We start from the raw sequence: 25029 nt of genomic DNA, 5'->3' as shown, positions 1-25029 counted from the left end.
AGAGTTTTTGGGATTCTAAATCTCATCACATCTAAACTTGTCAACACAACATGTTTGTAAAAAAATGTCTTTTACAACACCACGTTTCCTTTTGCTTAGGAAAAAAACCCTGTGATATTGTTACCATTTCACGGTTAACAAGGGAATACTATTTTAAGTATTTATCACCCCCCCACTCCCAATCCTAAATTCCTATGAAGCAGAAGCCTAGATTTCTTCTATTGATGTGCACATTGTTATTCTTCGGGTGGTCTTTGGTATGATACGTTTGTCATGGTTCATAAATTTTATTGTTGCACTAAAAACAGAGTTAGAATATCCTCAATGCAATTATAAAAATGTATTAAAACTGAGAAGGATAAAAATATGGTGCAAGATGAGCTTTTAATGATTGTATAAATGTTCACTGTTCCATGGGAAAAAATGGGGCTTTTCAGCATAGGGACAACAGTGAAATGCAAGTCAAAGGGCCAAATTTTTTGCTCCTAGAATTATGTGGGTTTTCAGCATAGAGAGGTTTAATTCCTGCTTGGAAAGCTGGAAATGTTAAGGCTTTGAGAAGAAAAAAAAACCTCTGCCCTCCCTTTGATTTGTACTGATATAAGGATATATCCCTTTTCACTGTTGAGAGGCTGGAAGTCATCTGGAATAATACATTGCACTTTGCTTGTTCCATAGTTTAGTATAGATGGGAAATAAACGTTATTGTGAACTAGACAGCACCATCCAAATTAGTGTCCTTGGGAAGATGCAGCAGTGGACAGACGCTGTTGGAATGATTTACTGTTCTGTACTTCACTCTCTCTGCTAAATGGTGTGCACAAGTATCTGAAGTCTATTGACAACACTTAAGAGTGAGAGGAAGGAAAACTGAAAATGGTGCTGTGAAAAATTGAAATGCTTGGTCTGACCTGACTGTGACAATTTTGGGAGGTGTTTTATGCGGTGATAGAATTGCAGAGGAGATCTATCCTCACTAATACACGGTGCAAGAGACTCTTCTATTATATGTGATGACATACACAACGCTGTAGTACATTATTCATTCACGGCCCTTTCTGAAAAGGTCTTATGTCCTATATAAAACAGGCTATTATGTGATGCATACGCAAAAGAGGATGGATGTGACATTCCTCTCAAACTGTACAAACCCTTTTATCTGGTACCACCAAATACCTACTCTGCTTTATTTTTTGCCAGTAAAATAATTTGAATTTAAAGTTCGGAGCACGCTGAGCATATGGTTTCTCCAAAGATGCTTGTTTGCAAAATTTAAGAGATTTAATGTGAACTTACAGGCTGAGACATCTCTTTGGAAAGATTTATCGACATCATAAAATATTTTTAATTCAGTTAAGTTTTCATTTCTCTTCTTATTGTGTTTTTGAGTACCTATTTAAGTCAACACTTCTCTAATTGCTGTTACATATTCTCTCCACTTGTACTGTGTCTTGTGTAGCTCTATCTCCAAAGTGAATTCTGTTGCTGGTGATCCTAATTCATTTACATTTAAACTGCAATTACCTGAATATAATGCTTGTCAATAATACTGAATACAGAGGAGTTGAATATATTCCCAGTAATTTATACTAAATCATGTGTTTTTCTACCTATTTATTACTGTCTTCATACAATTCTTCCTTGTGCTTTTGTGCAGTATTGAATGACATGGTGCAAAGTTTTGTTGTCCTCTTAATATTGCTGTCTTCTTAAAAGACATTTCAGTCTCTCCCTCCATCTGAATGTGGACAATAAGTTGTCTGTGAGTTCAAGAACTTCACCTGTTTTTCTTGGCACTTTACACAAAAAAGGATGTGTAAATATTTTTTTTCAACTCAAACGTGACTACAGCTTCTATAATAGGTAAAACCTAAAACATTTTATAATAGGTAAAATCTTTCAGGTAAAGGTTGTGTAATGTTGGAACACTGTAAAGCTGACATTAGATCAGAAGTTTATGTGATTTGGAGGTTTTCATAGGCAGTAAACCAAATGACATCAAGCCAAAACAAAGCCTTGCATTTTTAATTGATAACTCGTCCTCATTCTCTGCATAAGTAGCCATGCATAAAAAGTAGCATAACATATAACAGAAGCAGAGTTTTTTATGGGTATGTAACTATAAGAAAAAAAGAAAGCTATGTCAAGTATGCGTAAATAGAATTTGAAGTCTTGGGTGAAACTCTAAATGCATGTTCAGATCATCCTGAATAAGGATTAATAAATCACTGATACTGTTCATCTCATCCACTGTCTTCCTATGTTGCATTCTCTTCTGGAACTACTCCTTCAGATGCTGTTTAAAAGTCTTACAGTACTGTTCTCCACCAGTCTACCCACGAAGCCTGACTCCCTTTATAACGTGAACTCAAATACAGGCTTCCAGGAAAAAGAAGGAATTGTAGTTATAGACACACAAATTCTCTGTTGAGAATTCTTCCCTGGGTTTGGAAGCCCTAATAGTAGCTTTATTAGTAGCTTTTGAAAGAACAAAGCAGCTAAATCAGCTTACAGCTGTAATTTTCAATCAGAGATGGAGTGAAGATGAAGCGATAGGATTCACGATCTGTAAGAGCGTTAGTAGGAAATGAAACCCCCAGTGAATTAAAATATGAAGCAGAAAAATGAAGAAGCACAAAGCTTATGCAGAGGTTGGTGAAGTGTAGGCAAGTGCACACTTGAGGAGACAGAGCTGGGAAAACTTCTTCCTGAGCCCTGGAGCAGCGGGTGAAGTGTGACACTCTCACAAACATGGACATTGGGCCGCAGAGGTGAAAGATAACCCTCCTTGTGCAGCCTTTAAAAATGGTCACTAAGGGCTCACAAAATTATCAGTGACTCCTTATCAGCGCTGAGCACCTTTAACCCCCGGTTTCCTCGTGACTTTAAGGTGTTTAGCAAAGTATTAATCACTTTTCTGGAGCAGGACTTAAAACTTGAGCACTAAGTGGCTGCCAAATAAAGTTACTGCAATATACTCTTGGAGCAATCTAACTGCACAGTTAATTGAGCTGCATTGCATTGATTTCTGAGTGTTTATCTGTGTTGTCAAGGTATTTACATAAGCAATGCAGACTTTGTTAAAGGCTTAATGCAAAACTGACAGAATTCTCAGCCCCTCCTCTATGTATTTCCTACCGAACGTGTTGCTCCCTCAATAATAAATTCTGAGGGCTGACAGTGTCTAAGTCTGCTGCTCCTTTGCCCTCAATTTCAGTGAGATGGGCCATTGAAAACTCATTACAAGCTGTTTAGACTCTGACTTTGACTTTTGCTCAGCAGTGAACAAAATTAACAGCTCTTGGAGGTAGCAAAAGAGGCACTGAGCCAAAAAAAAAAAAAAAAGAAAGAAATGATGAGAAAAGACATTCAATATTATCTCTATTAGTCATGCAAACAAGCTTAAGTCCAAAGTACATGTGTTCTGCACATGGCTGTTATTGAGCAGCCTTTGGTGCTTTCATCCTTTCTCCCACCTTTTAATACTGTGTAAAGAGGTTCACCTGCATGACAAATATACACCCTGGAATTTGCTTGCATGCCAAGCAACAAGCCTCTGAGTGCAGCAGAATTGCTTCATAAATTTAACTATCACTTTCAAAATTCTGGTTTTTTCTAATTTAGTGCTTGATAGTTTTTTATGTGATAAATTTAAAGTGCTCTTTATAGCAAAAGTTACCTTGATAGGTAGATTTGCCAGGAAAAAAGGTCTACTTATAACTGTCTATCTATCTATCTGTACATTGTCAATACTGAAATTGCTTTTAAAAGTAATTTATTAATTTACACTCAAAAGAAACCATTTGGCTCTTTTCTCATGATGAAAATTAAGTTCCTTTAGAATATGAATGACAAAAGTAATTTTTATCTATCTTATAATGGCAGTCCACTTATTTTTAAGTTCTAAGCAGGAGACAGAAAATTACTTGGTTAACAGGTTTGGTAAAGTTTCCTCCTATCACATTTGTTCTTTCTGGTTTTTGGTGTTCTTTTGTGAGAATTATGTTGGTAACCAAGTAAAATTTGAAATAGGTGCAGTAAAAACTTCAAGAAAGAAGCGAGTCAAACAGTTCAGGAAACAAAGTTCTCTTTAGCTGGTGCACTGCGGTTCCAAGCTGATGAGCAGTTGAGAGAAAGGCATTATATATACACTAGAAAATAGTGAAAATTAATGGGTACTTTATGTACCAAGTTAAGCTTCACTCACATGCTACATTTGCTTTAAATGAAGTTGCTTTCTGCTCCCAGTTTTCCAGGTTGTGCAGCTAAAGTCAAACCTGATCAAGTCCTTTTTTTTTTTTTAGGGAGGTCAGATAGTCAGTTCTAAGAAAGAGAGTTGGAATTTGAAACCTTCCAAGTTTCCAGTTGTGTTATTCTGATCCTTAAACCACAGAATGTCTGACCTTCATATCAGATAAGGTTAAAAATAGGTAAAATAATATTTTTTTTCTGCTTATCTGTCATTATTTGGTTTAGTTTGGTATCCCACTGCTCTTTGCAGTGATAACTGCACATACTTTAATTCCAGTGTAATCACAACTCCTGGCATCCTTTATAATTGTATTGCTGAATATTGTTTTGGTTTGTTTTGTTTTGTTTTTTGCTTTTTGTTAAATAGTAGTGATTACTTCATCTTGTTGGTCTTCCAGAAATGTACTCTGCATTCTTGATCTTGCTTCAAAACTGCAGCATTTTTGTTCTGAAAGGTTCCTACCTCACACATCCTCTAACCCTTTGCATTACACCTCACATCCTTTGGTGGACACAGTAAAAAGTCGTAATTGAAAAAAAAAAAAAAGAGGAAAGGCCTCTGTGAAAGAGTTGTTGTAAAGTGAAGCCTAAATATTTCAAATATAATTCTGGTTTTATCAGCATTTGTGCATACAGATTTAGGGTCTGTATTCTATATATATTTTTTTCATTAGTTTGCTTGTTGTCTTTTTTTCTGTGAATCCCAACGTGCGGATCTGGTGAAGGTCAGGCAGGAAACAGATGAGCAGCATCTTGTACCACAATGTCAAAATACTTAAAAGTGTTTACAGTGCCCACTGACACACAATGAATTTAAGGCTGGCAGACTGAAGCAGAAGTAAAACTGTTCTTATTCTTCTAAACCTGAGCAGGGGCCTCGGTGGTTTATGGTTGTTTTAAGGTCCATTAATCCTTGAATCATGAGGCCGTGTAAAAAATGACAGCTTTAACATTCAGTCCCCGGGTTTATTTAAAATGTTTTTACTTCGACACTGTTTCTAATTAATAACAGCGACTATATGACCTGATTTAAATGTATCAAATACTTAGGGATGTGGATTTACATTCCTTCCTAGGACATCTTATCATTTACGGCAGCGATGTGCAGCCTGAATTGAATGGTGCCAGCTCTTCCCAGGGAAGAGCTTACTCTAACAGAGAGAAAATCAGATACTGGACTTTAATGACTTTTACTCTTTCTATTTATAGATTTATTTGGGGGTCTGAGCAGAAGGAATATGGCTTAGAAGCCAAATGACAGAGTAATTATAGAAGTGTGCATGTGTGTGTGCTCCAGCATATGTTCATGCTCGAGGTTTCTACCAACATTTTGCTTTCAGGCTGATCCCTGAGATGCAAGTCCCTGGAAGAAAATAGCTAGAAAAGTGTTGTGTAAAATAATACATTGAAAACTAAATTGAATTGACTGGTTTTACAGAACATGGCAGATGTGTTCTTTAATGTAAACTGCAATATGATAGGAATGCTTTTGATAAAGTTTTAGCAAAGGGGGATGTTACAATATCAGGATATACATTACTGGAATCCACTGGCTTCTTTTTGACCTGTGGTCAGAAGCAACAGAAGAGTGTTGATAAAAGTTTTAGGTTTATCTATTCATCGTTATTCTTCACAAATACCAGCTTATGTCATACATTGAAATAGGAGACATTTTCTGTGTACCAGAGTAATTCTCTCTATCAGTGTTCTGCTTCTAAACAGATGTTCACAGGGCAGATATATAGACTTAACCAGAACATATTTTTAAAATAATCATTTTAAAGCTCTAAACTAAGCTGTGTTAAATTGGCAGGAACAGAACTAATATTTGGCACCAAGCAGTTCATAGTTCAACTAAAAGATCTGGGGAAACCATTTAAAAAAGGAAAGAAGAAAAAAAAAACGAAGAAAGCCACCCAATCTCAGCAGGCTGGAAGGCATCTGATTTCTCAGTGTAACTGTATTGTGATGTAGATTCCTGTGGTTGCAATAGGCTGTGTTAGGAGAGGCCACTGATCTGAGACCTCCAACAACAAGGTCATTCCACTTTCTATCAAACAGAGGACAAATGCAAGCAGTTCAAAAGAAAAGACTGTGTAATATAATCCTGCTTTTGGGCACAGTAAGATTTTATGAAAGGTTTAGACGAGATAAAGTCACTCTACCTCTTAGAAATTTTGAGCAGATTAGGGTTTGTAGATACTTTCCAAATAATATGTAAATCTTGAGAGATACTGAAGGCACTTATTGTCCCCAGTGATTACTATTTATCTCCTCCTCATTCATATCAAGGCTGTGGTCAGCAATGTCCTTTCCCCCAGTATTTCTTTTCCTTACCTCTTGCTCTTCTTGCCATTCAATATAGGAACATTTTAGCTGGCTGAAAGACATAAAAGAAACTTTTATGCTAATAGAATGTTTTGGTAGCTTATAACTGTATTCTAAAATTACAAGAAATACCGTATTTGTTTTTTCAGTCCTCTCTTTAGGGCCCAAAATAAACTATTCAAAACTGCTTACCACGTCAGTTAACACCACCAATTACCAGAGGTATTGCTAAATTCCTCTTATCTGGTGATGTCCTTTAGTATCTATATTTAAACGTGGAAAAACCCTTTTCATGGGACAGCTCAGTTTCAAAGATGACAAACAATAAATTTTTCAGTAAGGTAGTTTCTCTGACATTACTGTCCTCTGGTGTTGTACGGTTGAATTCCAGACATCAATTCCTGTATAGTCCTTGTATTCTTGTCTGTTCTGTAAAAATGTATTTTCTATAGCTAAATTACTTAGTCACCCTTAGCCTCTACCAGCTTGTTTGGTATTCAGATGTTCTTTTTGAGAAATGGGAATGAGCATGTGGGTGTTTATTCTGTGAAAAAGTCATCTTTGCCGCTGGGATGGCACAAAGCTGGGAATTAAAGATTCTGTCGAGAAAAGAAGTAGCTGGAAATAACCAGAAATTTTACTGGTGTGTATGAATGAGTCTTTATTTGATGGCCTTTATGAAATTTCCATCTCATATCGGGAATCTCTTTACTTAATGGAGTTTATTTTTTGAATGTAGTCAGTGTAAAAGCGGGTTAAGATACCTTAAATCTTGACTGGGAAACATAAACAATAGAGACATCAGCTAAAATGAGTTTATGGCAAAGTTAAGAATATAATCAGGCAGCTCAGGTAAGTCATGATAACGAAAGGCTGAAATACTTCTAGTCTTCAAATGACAGCCAGTGTTGTACATGACCAAAGAGGCAATAATATGCTATGCAAAATGATGGCACTGCAGTGCCTGTGGGTGTCATTCTGTGCAAGTACCTGGCTGTGCAAGAGGGACACTCTCCTCTCTCCTTATTACTGTGTCCATGGTCTCTTTCCACCATCGAGAATGGCATAACATCTGTATCATGTGGGCCTAAATGAGGCCATGGCACAGTTTTCATCAAACATTACATATATTGTAAGCTAAGGAAAGAAAAGCACGGGATATAATTGGCATTTTTCTGCAGAGCAACTGACAGTGCTTTACAACTTATTTTCAGCAAGTGTTATGCGGATACTTTTGTTTCTGGGAAGTGACAGTACCTCGTAAAGGAGGACAGTGTAAAGTAGATTAGCTTTTCTAGCAGGAGGAATGCCATTATGACATTCTCTTGGACACTTTTCGTAGTATGCAGGAAGACCTGAGTCCATTTTTTTTTAAGATAAATTACAGCACGGGAACAAAAACAGACAAGTACTCTGTCATCTTGGCATAATGCTTGGGATTTGTGACTATCCATGCGTACTGCCTATACTGTGCTGTACATTTACACCAAGAAGAAATATTACTGGTCTACACTGCTGCACCTTGTTCAGAATACCATAGTTAATGTAGTGTCCATTAAAGTGTCTTTATTTTCAGTGGCTTTATAACTCTGATAAAAAAAAAAGTCTTTGTAAGCTTTAATGGGATAGCAGATCAGCGCAGCAGGGAGTTATTTTGCAGGAGCTTTAAAATGAAATGTCAACTTAAAAAACAAAATCCTCTTTTTGTTACGAGGATGAAAGATTTATACAAATGTTGGTGTGTGCGTGTTCCTGACTCCTGCACACCTATAGAAGCTTTTTATTAATTGTGGGAAGAAAATGGACCCAGAATCAGAAGGTTGTTCCTCTTCATAAACCCCGACTGCATGAAACACTTAATTTCCATATGCTCATGATATTTACTTAGAAGCCAACTGTGCATTGTACTCCAGACACTAAAAAGTTCTTGCAAGTATCATAATTTCAGACAGGGATATCTCTGTTTATTTCTTTTTTTTCCTGTTCACTTTAATAACCCATTCAGAAAAAACTTTTTAGGCATGTGAGCACTGATGGTCGTGAAAGCTGCTACAGCCCCTTTGCCATTGAAACACAGGGTCAATTTACTGTCGTCAAATGGTCCAGCCCTGCTGATTTCACTGAGACTTCCCAATCTCTCTGTGATATTGAACTTGGCCTGTGATTGGAATGGAAAAGGGGGGTAGTTACTTTTTCTGTCTCTGATTTCTGCTGCTTTGCTGTAAAAGCTCTGTACAGGAGTGCTGCTGTGTTGTGTTAGGGTAACTTCCCTTAAGTATATCAACAGCAGATTATTTAGTTTTTCCCATTCCTGGGGCTTCCATTCCTTCCTGTTTTGCCCTTTTTCCCTTGACTTTTAAGAAGAGGCACTCCTCCTGCTTTTGTCCCATTTTTCACCTCCAGGAGGTGGTAATTCTATTGCTCAAATGGATTCCTGCTGGTTGCCAACACAACCATGTAATTCTGAGGGGAGAAAAATGCCTTATCTGCAGTTTTGATTTAAAGCAATTTCTTGAAAACATAATAAAGTTTCTCACCAATGGCATTAAAGTTAATAATCCTTAATGTTGAAAAGTGGTGGTTAAAAGAAATGAACGAGCACTTGAAGGTTGCACTCTTTTATTTTAGCAGATAGGAACTCACTTTGGGTTAAATTATAGCTGTACCTAGTGCTGGCAAGAAGGAGGCAAAGGGAGGGAAGAGTTTCTGGGCCTGTCTTGGTACCCTTTTGAATGTCTGTCCCATAGCTTGGGTGAAGGCAAGGTGGTGCCCAAGGAAAATCCTGTCAGGACTTTTGGTCCCAGAAGGAAATAGCTAAGAATGAGAGGAAGAAAAGAAATGTCTGGCTTCTCTCCCCTTCCCCCAGCATTAATCAGTGGTGCAAAGCACAGAGAGCTGCAACTTCCCTGAAGCGCAGAAGCTCTCTGAGCTCCTCCCAGCCCAACTGGACACTTCTGGGCTTTGCTTAATTACTATTTCCATCTAATTTTTTTCTTCTGCCTTTTGCATGAAAGAGCATATGACCTAGATTCAGTCACTAGAAATTACCTCTCTCCCTGTCCTTGACGAGTGCTAAAGTGAGCCTTCATTGACTAAGGAAGGGTATTTTGTTCTTCAATATTCTTTATGTCAGAGGGTCTCAGTTTATTTTAAATGTGTATCTTCTTTAGCCTTTAATATTGTCCCTAATGTATTTTCTTAAAAAGGCAAGTGCAACTGGCTTCTTTTACTTTAAAGGTTTCTGTTATATATGCGTGTGTATATGTATGTATATATATATATATGATCTTCAAATTCCTGTTTAAATATCTCCTTTCTAAGCTGTGTGAACTTAGGTCCTATAAGCTCACACTTTTTAGTCCATGAATCAGCTACTTTGCTTTTCCTAATACCTTTTCAAGTGCTATATTAGTATCATTTTATAAGGTGGTGACACAATATTCTGGCTGGTCTTTGCTAGAGAATTAAATAATCCTGTTCTAACTTCCCTGAACATGTATTCCCATTCTAGGCAACTGTGAGTATGAGCATGTAAAATGGAAGACATGTGCTGGCTCTCACTGCTTTTCCCTGTCACTTCAACTTTTGTTTTTAAATGATGAGGTTACCATTATCCCAACGTCTTTTTTTTTAATTCCTCCTACTGTAAATCAATCAGATTTACCTGGTGTTTGTTTAGTAATGTGCATTACTTTACATGTGTCAACAGTAATTCCACGTGTCACGTCAGCCAAGTCAGGGAGGAGGCCCAAGCCCTCACATTGGGTTTGGGTTTGGCTTGGTTTTGTTGTTTCTCCTTTTTTTTTTTTTTTATTTTTTTTTTTTTGCCTCCTCCACGTTTGACTCTCCCTGCCAGTTGTGCAGTGTCAGCAAGCACGGCCCGTTCACAGTTGCTTTTTGTTTTTGACTCGGTCATTTGTCTAGATTAGTTACTGCAGAGGTCTGAAGTGCAACCTTTGGAGAACAGCACTTGCCAGGACCCCCTAAGCACTGCTCATTCCATCTGTGTGCACGTGTGTGTGCATCCCAAAGTGTGCATCCCTGTCCTGGAGGTCCCTAATCCCAAAGCCTGGTTTAGCTCAGCTGCTGGACCTTCTTCAGTCATCCCTGATACAAGAAGCTTTGGGCTTAGTGCTCGCTGTTTAAAAGAGTTGCTTGATGTGTCAAGGCAAAAATACTTCCTTTGGAAAGAAATTCAATAGTATGTTTAAAGAATACACATTTGCACTGATAACCTTGAAGGCTGCAACACTGTGAGCTGCCACTGATCTGAATGATGTGTTTGAAGCAGTGAGCTCCATTGGGAGAGCGTCTGCAGGTGTGTGCAGAGCCCTGGATGCACACACTTGTCCAGGAATATACCCACACAAACCATTTCCCTGCAAATTTATAGTGAGACAAAGCTCCATCACTTGAGACTTTGGCTAAAAGTGTTCTGATATGCTGAGAAAATTATGGGCTCATTTGGGAAGCAGTCAATTTTGGCAACACCCTCCCAAAACTGTTGGTCAGGCTGAGTTGGTTGGGGACTTGTATCTCTTAAAATCTTGCTAGTTGCTGTCTACCAGATTACTACTGCGTTAATTCTCACACAGGCTGTCTGCAAAGAGAATAGAGATTATTTTAGATGTTACGCATTAAGGTTTAAGTTGACAGATTTAACAGCTATTTATCTCCAGGGAAAGTGGTCTTTCTAACTTTTTGAGTTAGCAAATGCACCCTGCTGCTATCCATTGCTCTTTTACATGTGTGCCAGGCCCCCTGGAAGTAATTAGCAGCAGGATAAATACCTGGAAGATTATAAGGTTTACATTTTATTAAACATTTTTGAATTTCAATACCTTCCTTGTCATGAAAGCTCTTCTGATAGTGAGCATACATCTTCTAATAATGACACAAATCATATTACTCTCAGCCATTTATCAGCATTCATACCATTTTGCCCCTGCAAAATTATTCTGTGATTTATTTTTAAAAGTAATAATCTGAAGGATGCAGCAGTACTTAGCACAGTGGAGATAAGATGAAGCAAAATTAGTGAACAATTGATGAAAAGGGTTTTATTTAGTTCTTCAGTTGAATTTGTATAAAAAGTATTCATTTTTTATAGTCTACTTTGCATAAAGTGCAGCTAATTAATCTGTAACAGCCTCCCAAGCGAGGCTGCTGTTGAAGAGGCGGATGGGTGAGTTTCTTAAGATTGAGATTTACCACATTGGTCATCCCAAACTAGTTTAAATAGAAATAGGCTTTTATGTGAATTTACCATAACCCATCCATGTTATTCTCTCAGGTTTCCCTACAGATCCTCCTTAGATTGCCAAACCCTCTGGCAGGCCCTGGTTTCCCTGCAGGTCGTGGTGGCTGTGTTAGAGCCAGCTGTGCTTTCCTGCAGATGTTTGGAGGGACAATTAGCAGTGAGGGTGATGGTGCAGGAGGGGAGCAGAGTTTTACTGTTGCACAGAGTGGTACAGGAAGTAGAGCAAAGCAAACATGAAAAAATATCATTTGTATTTGTATCGTAGCAGTTAATGAACAGAAATCTGTGAGAATCCCAAAAGACTGCATCAAGGGTTTCTAAATCTCAGGAAAACAAAAGCAACCTTTACCTCTCAAGAGGATTTTTTGGAAAATAGCCTACAGTTCTGGATTGGGAACACCAAATGTGACACCACATATAGTCATGTGGGATATAGGCAAAAAACCTGTGGGATTTACCTCAGGCTGGAATCTGTTTGGTCTCTGTGACCTGTACATCATTTAGTTTAAGTAATACTTCCAAGGACTGCTTGCTGGGATGGATAGAGTTCTCAGGCAATCAGTGTTGATTCGATTTAACAACTTCTTAATTTGATTTATTTCAACTCACAGTATTTTATTTATTTTTCTGGTTACTTAGACAGAAATTTCAGTGAAAGTGAATGCACAGATTCTTCTCTTGGACGTTTGTCTTCTCCTGCCTGAAATGTAGTTCAGAGTTTATTAAACAAGCCAGAAAATTGCATGCTATCTCAAGAATGCGACTATTTGCTGTTCTCCCTGAGATAGGCCATATGCTTAGTTCTGTTGTCTTAGTAGAGGAAAGGTCTGCTGTTAATGACTGCATTAATGTTATCATATAATTTTTATTGGTTGATTCTCTTATCAGACGGTATGAATGCGTGTCATGTTTGGTCAGTGCCTGGTATTCTTGGTGGGAGGTGGAAAATCTGCAGACCTTTACGAAAATAATGAATTATTTCTAATGCAGAAGGCAGTGTTTTGGTGTTCCTGGTGGCACACAGAAAACAAACAAAAAAAGATATAATTTACTGGGGTTTCGTAACAGCAGCATGAGCTCTGCATCTGCTTAATTTTCACGGTTGCAATGCCTGAGACAAACCCAGTAGAGAAATCATGAGAGTTATAGTTGAGTGTGATGTCAGAATGACTATTTTCAGAAGAGTTTTGGTCATTAGACAGGAAAACATTTAAAATCTATTTGCCTGTTACTAATCACGAGGCAGATGCTAAAGCACACATTTTCTGAAACAGCTTAATGTTGACATAACATTAAAATCTGGTCTTTTCTCACTCAAATTTTGAAACTATATACATAGTTACATACATATATACAATATTTTGCATAGGGAAATATATATTTAACACTTGCACGAATACATAATTAATGTACTGCATTGTACCTGAAATTGTACAAAGATTCCTGTCCCTACATTAAGTGTTTGGGTTTTTTCTGCTGGTTTGATTTAACTGTGCAGTGTTTTGATATGTCCTGGGCTTGAGTCAGGGTTTATGTCAGTCAGTGAGAAGGAGTCTTTTCAGCAGCGTTTGGGGGCAGATCTGTGGCAGGGATAAGAAAACAGAAAACGAAGTCTAACAAAGAAAGTCATTAACGTTGCCACTTTCAAAATAACACCAGCAAAGTAGGAGCAAAACTGGACTGTTTAGAAAGATTTTCACTTTGAACTTTTTTTTTTCTTTCTGGGCTTTGGCTGTGTTTCATATGCAGCATGAAAATGTTTGTCTGGTTAAAAATAGAAAAGAAAAAAATTCATTTTTAGTTAAAAATTGTCCTTTTCTCTCCTGCGTGGAATGTGTTAATATTTGCAACAATTGTAAGCATGTTTTAGTAAAACCATTATTAACTACTGTGTGGAATAGGATCCCCCATTATGTCACTGATAAAAGGGAAACAATTGAATATGACCCAAGGGTGGATTATTGCCACCAAGCAATGTAACAGAATGTGCATTACAGTTAGCATAATTGCACAGCTAACTGATTTCCGTCCCTTTAAATTAAAATTGCACTATGAAACTACATTATCTAATTTTGCTTACCGAGACATTTAGGAACTGTTTGCAAAGTAGAGCAGACTCGAAGTAATGTGAAGAAATGGAGGGGGAAAAAAGAAAAAAAGCTCTTCTTGCACAAATTATTTTCTATGAGCATCTAAAAGTTCTGGACTGCAGAAATCTGGCAAACTACAACAAACTTTGCACAGAAGGCAAATAAACATTCATTGTCCCACGATCCAAACACAATTATGTGAAACTGCAGAAGTCAAATTGGTTACGATTTTTTTCAACATTTAATGAAAATTAAGAAGAGGAGAAATGATATAAAAATGGTTTCTTTATATTCGTTGCTTTTGTTTGGGATAATTTTGTCTCTGTCTGGATAGAGGAAGACTCAGGGGACAACAGATTCAAAGCCTTGTGCTCCATGTAGAAAGTCTGCTGTTGAGATAGCAGCAAGCCAAGACTCATTAATTAATCTTATTCCTGTATTTTTTCTCTTGAGTTTATAATCTCTATCTCCTTTTAGTGTGTTACACTTCCCCAAAAACGTTTGTATATTTTAAAAGCCAATATCATCTTAAAATACCAACTACCACAGAACTGAAAAGCTACCAGAATATTTTGGCTCTTTTTTCCAAGTTGGGAAACACATAAGACACAAAACAAAATAGATACAGAACTTGGCTGAAGTTTACTTGAATTTTGCCAATGAAAGCTTAGCAAAATACAGCCAACTTGGCTACTAAAAAGATCCCTTGAGCCAGCACTAATTATGTCAACAAGTAGTTCGTGCTCAGTCCTCACTGAGTCCTGCACTTTTATGGGATGGGAGGATGAATGTCTTATATGTAGGGAGCCGAGCAGCTGCTTCGTTTACCATTACTCCATTTAAGGGTGTGCTAACCTTGCAACAACCTAGTGACATCATCATTTTTCACCTTATTCCTTTCTCATGGGGTATGTCTTCACAATAAGCCCGAGGTGAAAAGGTTTCCTCGGCAGGCAGACAGCCTGCATGACAAATGTGCTGAGGAGTCAAAGAAAATTCTACCCTGCCCTACCTAGCCCTAGTCACTTCTTGCACCTAGGAGCAAAGTGATAAATGTTTTTCCTCAAAAATAGGGAGGGGTGTAAAGGGGAAGATGAGGGAAGAGAAAAAGTGGGATATGCTACATATGATGTTGTGCTAAAGGGATCTGCATACCTGTTTTTCCTTCCCCGTCAGGTAAGCAAGCGGTGTGCCTGACCCTGTACATCTTCATTATGGGGTTCAGACAAGGGGATGCTCTTTGTCTGAAAAATCTGTGCACTGTTTCTGTGTTAGACAGACCTGTGTTAAACTCACCTTAGCAACACTGGGCAGTTGGTATTTTGGCTGTATTTTTGCTAATCCTATTCATTCAGAAAACGTTTTCACACAGAACTAATAAGTCATTGTAATTTTGTGAGGATTCCCTCTCACTCCAGCATAATGATTTTCCATAGGTGATATCAACTCTCCTAATGTACACTGCACTCTATTCTGTTCTGTGCTAGACTAAAATCACCTGTAAGTAAGGCTCAGTGGGCTGTGCAGTTGCTCATCCACAAAATGCTTGCCTTAACAGCGATGATTTTAAAATACCACATAAAATTAATTTTGCGGGCAGTGTATTTACGAAATGAGTAAATATGTGATCCAAGAGTTTATATAACATTTTCCTGTAGTGAACTCAGGGATGACAGGCAGGTGGCAAGGCGGTGAAGGATGAAATCTTAATCTCGCAGTGTCGTGCGGTGGCAAAGTCCAGCCAGAGCTCCAGAGCTGAACCAGGTTTTCTGGTGGAAGATGTTTGTGTCTATCTGATGAATGTGGGAGTGATCACTCAGCTGGGGAGGGTGTAGCACTGTGTGCCTGACTCCTTGCCTTTTCCCCAGAGCAGTGCCCTGCCACGATAGGAGTGAGCACCATAATGTCACCCGTGACTCCAGCTCATCCGTGACCCATGTGCTCATCCCACACCCAGCCCACTGAGCTGATTCACGTGTAATCCCTGCACCACGATTTCCCAGCACCAGGGAGAGCTGATGTAATGAGCAGGGTAATTTAAACCTGAAAAGAAAAAAAAAAAAGAAAAAAAAAAAAAGGAGGGGGATGAACGGAACAGATTTAGGATTAGGGTATCAGGATGAAACTTCAGGAGATGTGTCGGGGTCAGAGAGCGGGTGATGTGAAGCTGCACTGACAGGTCCTGGCACACAGCTCTGCACTCAGGCTGTGCCTCTCTGAGTCTCTCTTCATTTGTAAAGTTCTGTGGACGTGGTAATAAATGCGTGTGTTTGTACCTGCACGGCGTGTCCGTACAAGCCTGCTCTGTAAAACCAGTCAAAAGAGCCAGATGAAGACAGATCTTCAACCCTCGATGGTTTCTCATAGAAGACTTTTCAGATATTTTAATTGTCACGTTAAGGTTTTTAGATGTAAAAGCATTTTGATTGAACAAACAGGCTTTTAGCTAATTTAAGTTGGAGTAAAAGTGAGCGTTTCAAAGCTGTGTGTGGGGGAATAGCTCATAAATGAAGCATTTTTCCCCTTAGGGATTTAATCAGAATGCAGGAAAATCCCCGTAGGAAAGAAATTCATAAATTATAAAAAAAATTGCTAAACAGAAGCATCATATTGCCAGATATTAAGCTGGAGGCATGCTAAAAGAACCCTGGCCTTGTTTGTAAAGTTGTGAATAAATCTGTTAAAAATAATTGAATTTATATTTAACTTGAAAAACAGGGTAAGATCTTTTATTCCACATTTATAAGTTTGAATACACCTTCAGCTGCTCTTAGTTATCTCAAATTAAATCTTAAATTGAGCTTGTGGTTCTGTGAATTAATACTCTGGCCTTTCAGCTCTTTTGCTGAGGTCATTCAAATCTAATGGTAGAAATGGTCACAGGGTCAAGTCTGGGTATGTAGAGTATAGAAATGGTTTAATGATGCCAGCAGATGTTTGCATTCTGCATGTTGGAGTTGTAATGCACTGGTGGGCTCTGTGAAGGCACTCGATTATCACGTTATTATATCTTCATTCTATCTGAATTGTGAGGTAGGGAATAAGAATGCATTAAAATAAGGTGACAGTTCTGCCTTCAATCAACAAAAATAAGCAAATTCAGAGTTAATTTTCTACCTATGCCCTTCTTAACTGTCCCTATTGTGCTTAGTCATTGTCAGGGCCCTGGGAGGTTGCATAAACTTAAATAAATAGACTGCACTTGGCCAGAAAAAGGGAGACACATAAGAATGACTTTGAAATGCTTTGGGTTTACCCATTATAAGTCAGAACTTCAGTATTACATGTATAGACTTAATATCTAATTCTCTGTTAATGTCATAATTCTATAAAAGGTTGAAAATATCCATGAATATGAAAATCTTAATAATCAAGGAGCCAATAAAGAATTATAAAGTGCCAGGCAGTTTCTGTCATATGGGCTCAATGCTGTTCATATAAATAAGTGCAGATTTTGTATAAATATTTTAGGAGAACAGGGCATGCATTGCACAGTAGCCAGTTTAAATAATTTGTTGATTATAAAGATATTAAAAATCAAGTAAACATACAGAATTGCAAACTGCACTGGAAAGCAAAAGCTTCTGAATACAAAATTGCATTCTTAATGCTTTTTTATTCTCTTTTTGTTTAAATTTGACCTCTATTCCACCTCCTTCTAAAACACATTGTTCCAAAAGGGCTTGTGTTTTTTTCACTCAGAAACACAACATAGCCAACATCACTAAACAGAAGGGATCCCAGGACAGCTCTATTCCAGGAGTTTGTTTTAAGGACATTTTGCAAAACCATATTCCTAGGCTAAAAAGTCACACGTGAAGTTTCATCCTTTCGTTCATAGCAATTTTAAAAATAATTCTGCAGTACTTTTAAAAGCAAATAAATGAAGCATGACCAAATGCTGACAAGCCTTTTGTTTGGCCATTCTGCATAACACCGGGGTGGGATATTTACTGCTGTTGTGAGTTTTGCTTGTCATCTCTCCTATTTCCTCACTGCCATCTTTCTCCTTGGCCTGCACAGATAATTACAACCAGCCGTGATTGTTATTGAGGCTGTAGCTGTAACAGCTCTTCACTGTGATTTGAACCTCCTCCATCGTAAGTTTATCCAGTAATGATGCATTTTGTGGGCTCAAAGGGGACGGATGTGCGGCCCTGCATAGCTGTAAATTGTAATAACTCCAGAAGTCAGCAAGGACTCAGGCTCGTGTCAGGTAGGACACACATTCCACGTATTTCAAAGGCTACTTCCAAACTCTCCGTCCTTCCTCAGAAGGTCTGTGCACATCAGTGTTACCCAGGCTTGCTGTAGAGGGCAAAGCTGTTCTGCTGGCTCGGTGCTGTTTGGAGCTAACAGACCGTAGTAAAGGGGAAATGAGCAGCCGTCCTCTGGGTCTTCCATCACTATCATTGCAAATAAATAAATAACCTAAATTCTGATCCCCAAGCCAAAAGCTACCTTCAGGTTCACCTCTGCAGTCTTGTTGAAGACAATGTATGAACTAGCAGAGCGCCCTGTGTTGACTTTTAATCCCCCGGTGCATTTCCCGTGCTGCCACGTGTGCTTGTGCGAGTGTCCGTGGAACACGGGAGGGGAAGAGGGAGCGCCTTTTCTCCCTCTGAAAGTCACTGGCAAAAGCTGCACGAGAGGTGGAGGAGCAGGGCAGGCATGGAAAGATCACTCAGAAGGAGGCTGCTGTATTGTTATGTCGTGTGTTAGCGCAGAGGGCTGTGGTGAAGTGTGATAAATTTGGTTCTCCTGCACCGTATTATCACTTTGTTGCTTAAGTGGCCTTGTGAAAAAAGGCGACAGCGGTACATAACCGACAGTACGATTTAAGTCCATCAACAGCACGTTTTTTCTAATGTAAAATCTTGTTACCATTTGTCAGCCCGCAGATGTATTTTGACAATCAAGAGATATTGTGCAGGTGGTCGAAATAATTTTGATGTGTTGATATTTTTTTTTTTTTTCCAATGCATGCTGATTAATCCTAGGTCATATATCACACCAAATTGGAAAACACAGCTTACCTGTGTGATGAATGTACTTAGAAAGGTTTAAAGTTTTGTTCGCTGTAACATCAGTGCCCTTGAAGGCTGTGAACTTACTAGAGCCAGGATTGTGAATACATTCCTCTCTCCCTCTCGAATTCCCCCTCCCTTGCTGCCCTGCTCCCTCCTGGGGGGCTGAACTCCATCATACACTTCAGGCTGAGGGAGCAGCACTTGCTCTCACTGAGTCTGTGATCACCCAAAAATCCCAGTGAATTAGATAATTTTTTGCAAACTTTTCTGTTGGTGGATTGTGCTGGTGGCAAAAGGCAGGAAGGCAGTGATGAGCAACTGGAGGACATTTATTGTTCAAGAGTAGTGGATGGTAACCTTAGTCCATACACAGATAAAGCTGGGCACCTCTAGTCTCTGTAGGAAGATCTTCAGACCCTGTGGATATGACTTAAGTGAATCACAAATATTCCTAAAGGTCCAAAGTAATAACACATAGGAATTACATCTGCATCCACTTCACCTGTGGACTTAGTTGTAAAGGTTTTTTGGTGTCTTTTTGCAGGGAAATGGGTTTGTGCCCACGGATTTATTGGCATTATGTAATTATCATTAAACTGTAAATGAGAATTTCCTTTCTTACCCCCACATGAGGGAAGAGGAATCCCAAGCAGTGATCCTGGTCATTATGAACAAGAAGAAGGGATGATTGGAACAAGGGCATCGTGTTGTCCAGGCTAGTTTTTATTTTCAGTCAGCTGATTGCAAATAAAGGGATAAATATGCATTGCCAAAAAATGGATTATTCTTTTCTTTTTCTTTAAATACTGTGGGATCTCTCCCTTGTTCTACCAGAAGACCTACAAGGTCGCCAAATTAAACCTTCATACAATCCAAAAATTGAATCTTAGTACATCCATTTTCCTAATACAATTTCTGCAGTACCTATCGGTGCTGACAGTTTTGGTCACATATCTCTATTGTGCTGTTCAGTTTTATTTGACAGTGCAGGATGGCATCAGCATGTATTGGAGGTAACATCTGAGCTGTGGCTGCTCTCTTGGGACTGCTGTACTACTTTACCTCCTTGCCATCATAAATGGATGTTTCTGTCATTCCCTAAGATTTCCTCCTGGGTTAGGCATCTTTCTTTAATTATTAATCAAAAGCAATGTAACAATCATTGCAAACAAATGTATCACTGTACCGAAGCAAGTGTGTTAGATGGGATGTTAGAAGTATTAGTCGAATGGGGTTTGGATGTAAAGGTTGTGATCTTGTCTTTTACACATCTGCTTGATACATAAATTATTACGCTCGTCTGAGTATTGTATTTCCCTGCTGCAAAAAGAGAAAAATAAATGCAGTAGGCTGGCTTTTTCTGCAGCGTTCTGAACTGAACAAAGGCCAAGTGACTTATGCAAAGCCGTTCCTGAAATCTGTGACATAGCTAGGACAAAAATGTCCCGGGTTTGAATGCAACCATATGCTTACCACAGGGAAAACACAGAGCATGGCTTCAGATAGGCAAAATCCCATTGCTTTTGTTCCAGTTGAGACTGGTTTCTGAGCTTCTATTGTCTGTCGAGTTGAGACTAGTTTCTGAACTTCCTATATCCCTAGTTTTCACAAATGTTTTACTTGCAACTGTCAGGCTTTGAGAAGGAAATCTACATTTGATGCTTTTTTTCGAGGCACAAATCCACGCGTCGCTGCTCGGTTCTCAGTTTGCACGCACTCGCACAGGTCTCCCTTCAGACATGGGATCCTTGACAGTACCTGGGAAATGTCTGCTTTAAATTAAATACCTCTTGCTAGAGGTCAGCCTAAAGAGAAAGAAACTGCTGTAGTCGGCACGGAGCCACTTTGTGTTTCCCCTGCAGGGCTGAGGGTAAATAAAGGCCTGGGGGTGCTGTCGGGGTGTGAGAGGGGGTGCTGTGCCAGGCTTGGGCACACACCCCCTCCTTGAGCAAAACTCTCCATTGCATTTCCCTCTGAGTGCACAGAGACACCCCTGAGAGCTTTGGTCTTTGTACAGGGCTGCAGTGCCTGGTGGTTGCACAGGTCCCCATCCCCAGCCTGCTGTTCCCCAACATCCACCAGTTCAGCCAGGAGAAGACGGGGTTTCATCACTAAAATCTACTACTCATTGTCTCAGAAATAGAATATCAGTATAAAAGACAGGCATTTCCACAGAAACAAAGCAATGGGCTCATTCTGTTTCCATTCACAGCATTGGCTTAATCCTGCTGCTGATGGGCAAAGCTGTGGATCTGCCTAATAAAACACGTGTGATCAAATCTGAACTGCTTGCCTCTTTGAGGCGTTCCTTTGATACATAAATTTAATATACTTTTCTTTGATAAAACTCTTATTAGGTGTTGAAGGCATTGCCGTCTTAAATATCAGACTAAGGATATTCATTGACTCCTGCAAACCAGTCGTTCTGTTGAAGATATTAAGCTCCAAAATAAAATTAGCTGTATTTCACTGTGCAATATGTAAGGGTACAGTAGGCTGCATTGTAGTGTTTGAATTTTTCCTTCTTGAATTTCTTCAGGTATCAGTCTTAATTCAAGGACCTGAAGGAATGGACTGAAGTTGTATCAGGGGAAGTTTATGTTGGATATTAAAAGAACAGGTTTTTCACCCAGAGGGTGGTTGGGGATTGGAACAGGCTCCCCAGGGCAGTGGGCACAGCACCAATCCTGACAAAGAGTGTTTGGACAACACTCTCAGGCACATGGTGTGACTCTTGGGGATGGTCCTGTGCAGGGCTAAGGGTTGGACTCTGATCTTTGTGGGTCCATTCCAGCTCGGCATATTCTGTGATTCTGTGAGTTGTCAAAATCAAGGGTGAAAGACTGAGAAATGCTAATAAAAAGCTCAGTTTCGAAGCTGGGAACTCAAAATTGGATGCCCAGTTTGTATTTAAGCAACTTACATGGAATTTAAATATCAAAAAATGCATATTTACAAGTTTAAGTAAATGCTTCTGCTACTGACAGGAGGAGAACTGCAAACATTCCACCCAAATGCTTTGCCTTTGCTGTGTGCAAAAGATTGTGAGGGAGATTCCTTCCTCAGGGCTGAAACTGAATTTAAACCTTAGGTTGCCCACTAAGAACCTAATGAATTGCAGAATGTGTCTCTTTACCCTGAACAAGAGTAAAGGAACACGGGCAGTCTTGGGCTCTATGTAAATTGTTTCATTGTACCTGCTAAATATAACATGAAAAACTTGAGACTTATAAAATGTCACCTGCTCTTATCGAGCTTTGAAGAGATTACCTCTTAACAGAAGTTTCATTTTCATTTTCTCCAACATTTACTGAAGTGAACGAGGGCCGTGACTCCTTTCTTTCCTAATCCTAGCCAGCAACTTGCTTTCTTCTGTGTTTTATGTCATTCCATATGACATTGCATCAAGGCAATTCAGTGCTGCATGCAGTTGAACCAAAAGCAATTTAAGTCAAAAAATGGACAAATATGGATGTCATTTATAAAGCTTGTTCAAAGGTCTTTGGCACAGCTCAAAGCTGCACACTTTGGAGGTGCAGCAAGGTTTTTCTCCTCTTATTTCTGAAGCCAAATTGTGGGGGTTTAATAGAGGTCCACTGAGTAAGTAGCAGACAACACTTTGTACTTAGAACAATCCTTTTGTAAACTAAAAATGGGTTTGCTTTTATTATTTATAGAAACTTTTTTGAAGAAAAATATAGGACCCAATATAAAAACAAGTGTAGCAGTATCAGTGGAACAGCCTTGCAGACTAAAACCCAAACATCTTGTTGTACAGTCTGTTCAAATCTAAAATCTTGTCCAGTGTACAGAGTTGGAGTATGATGGGAAAATAAATTATGGTTTCTTTGATGGCTTTTCTGTTTTCACAACCATTTTAGTCATGTCCTAAATGCTGTTTGTTCCAAGGCTTTGCTTTCAGAGTATTTTATTTATATATATATATATATATATATATACATACAATATATATCTATATATTTACATTTACAGTTATATTTCTGGATATTTTTAATATATATAAAGAGATACACTCCCCAGGCCAGTTAAGATACTGTGGCTTGCTCTTTCTTTTGCTTAGTCATTGCCACCAAAATCCCAGATGTATCCAGGCATTCCATGTGTAAGAGAAAGTTTGTATGTAAGACTTGAAACCTTTGTGTAAGACCACAAATTCCAGTATGTTCCTATACACTGGAAGAGATTTGTGAAAGCACTGTTTCTTCAACAGAAAATGCTCAGGGATTCTTGGAGGTGTTTCTTTTACCTAAGTGCTGAAAAGTTTTTCTGAGTGATTAGTTTACTGGTGATCTAAAGTTAAATCTTAGCAGCAAGCAAAAATGTCCAATTTACAAATGTTTCTTCATGGGATAATTTTTTTTCTTTTCTTGTCCTAAGTTCAGCTAATATGATTCATATGTCCTTTGCTTGGGATCTCAAAAAAGCTCCACTTGGACTTGCTTATAAATGCATTTCTTTAATCTTGTTTGTGATCAGGACATGTTTCAAAGCACTCGGATGTCTTGCTATGAAAATTCAGGAGATAGATCACTGTAAAGTGCATCTCTGCACTTGTAAATGTTTCCCCTCTTCCTTCTCCCCTGCCTTCATGACTTGTCCCATCCCCTGAGCCGAGGCCCTGCTCATGCTTTTACCATCAATGTTATTTTGTCAGTTGAAGTGTGTTCAAAATTACCAGGACAGATTTATTTTGTTATTTAAAATGTTCCACTGCAGTCTGCAGTCTTTGCAGTTATGGGTCATGGTAACATAGCAGCTCGAGAACTGCTTTCATTAAGAAGGTATAATGGCAAATAAAAGAGCAGTTTGTAAATCAATTTATTACAATTAATTATCTTATGCATGCGGGTTTTTCAAAAAATACATTTGTCAAAGTATTACTGTTGGTAAAAATGGGTTTAAGGATCCTTGTCAGTATGTTTGGCTGATTAATTAAGGAACTTATTTTAATATCAGAATAACATCATCATAGCTTCTTGAAGCAATTAAAGTAATGAATTACTTGCTTTCCCTACATTTTATCTTCATTCTATATCTTCTACTACACTCTTTTCCAAATAGTAAATATATTCAGTAATTATATCTGATAACATGTAAGTAGTTTATATTAGATAGTGAGATATATAATGCAGATAAAAATAGTCTGGATTACATCTAGTGTATATTACATTTATTTTATAAATGTAGTGTGTGATGCTTGATTGCTGCATATTTCAAAAGGGCTCTGAAAGTTTGATGAACTCATAGGCACCTTATACAGAGGATGCTGTTTCACACACCTCCTTAGCTCTTGCAGTTACTTTTGGAACAAAACATGGTTTGAGAGTGCATGGCAACAGAGCTGAACACTTTAAGGAAAAGATCAGAGTATATCCAGCTCAAACTACCCCTGATATTTAAGGCAAAGCCACTGTTTAATATTTTAATAACAGGAGCCAGTGGTTTATATATATAAAAAAACACCCACTAAAACCAGCCTGCTGCTGTAGTATTTAAGACTTTACCCCGCATGAAATCAGACTGTTAATAGCAATTGAAATGCTACTACAAAATTTTTGCTATTTTCAGATGTTCTTGAGATTAAAGCAAAGATGCCTGAAAAGTTTTTGCTGCCCTTAACTAGAAGCTTCACCTTCAGTTTCCCGAGGTGGCTGCACGTCTGGTGCCGGTACCAAGTGCCAGTGGCAGGAGGAGTGGGGTGTCCTGAGGTGTTGGGAACATATGGAATTCACCCAGAGAGGTGTATTTCTGTGCTCTCCTACTGAAGCCTCTGGATGTGGGACTGTTTTGGGTGGTAGATGGATGGGACGGTGAGTCTGAGTTCTCACATCCTGCTGTTACTTTAGGGGTGACCCCAGTCATCTCCTGGTGGCTCGTGACATCCGTGTCATGGGTTCCCATCCCCTCCAAATGGCTTCAGGCTGCACTGGTGAGAGTAGCTTTTGCCTGTGTTTGACCTGCAGGGTTGAGCTTGATTCAGAAAGCTTTCATAAAGGGGCAGAAAACAATTCCCTGGCAGATTGGGAGCCTAGTCTAAGAAAAACCCCCA

The 25029-nt window shown here is 38.7% G+C and overlaps 1 protein-coding gene across 1 annotated transcript in view; it reads left to right on the top strand.

Moving 5' to 3' along the window:
- The window catches only part of WWOX (WW domain containing oxidoreductase), a 472482-nt gene that overhangs the window by 264432 nt on the left and 183021 nt on the right, over positions 1-25029 (top strand). The window lies entirely within an intron of this gene.

The sequence above is a fragment of the Myiozetetes cayanensis genome, unplaced genomic scaffold (genome assembly GCF_022539395.1).
Source record: "Myiozetetes cayanensis isolate MyiCay16 unplaced genomic scaffold, myiCay2020 scf16, whole genome shotgun sequence".
NCBI classification, from domain to species: Eukaryota; Metazoa; Chordata; class Aves; order Passeriformes; family Tyrannidae; genus Myiozetetes; species Myiozetetes cayanensis.
This window is presented reverse-complemented; position numbering and strand designations above follow the sequence as displayed.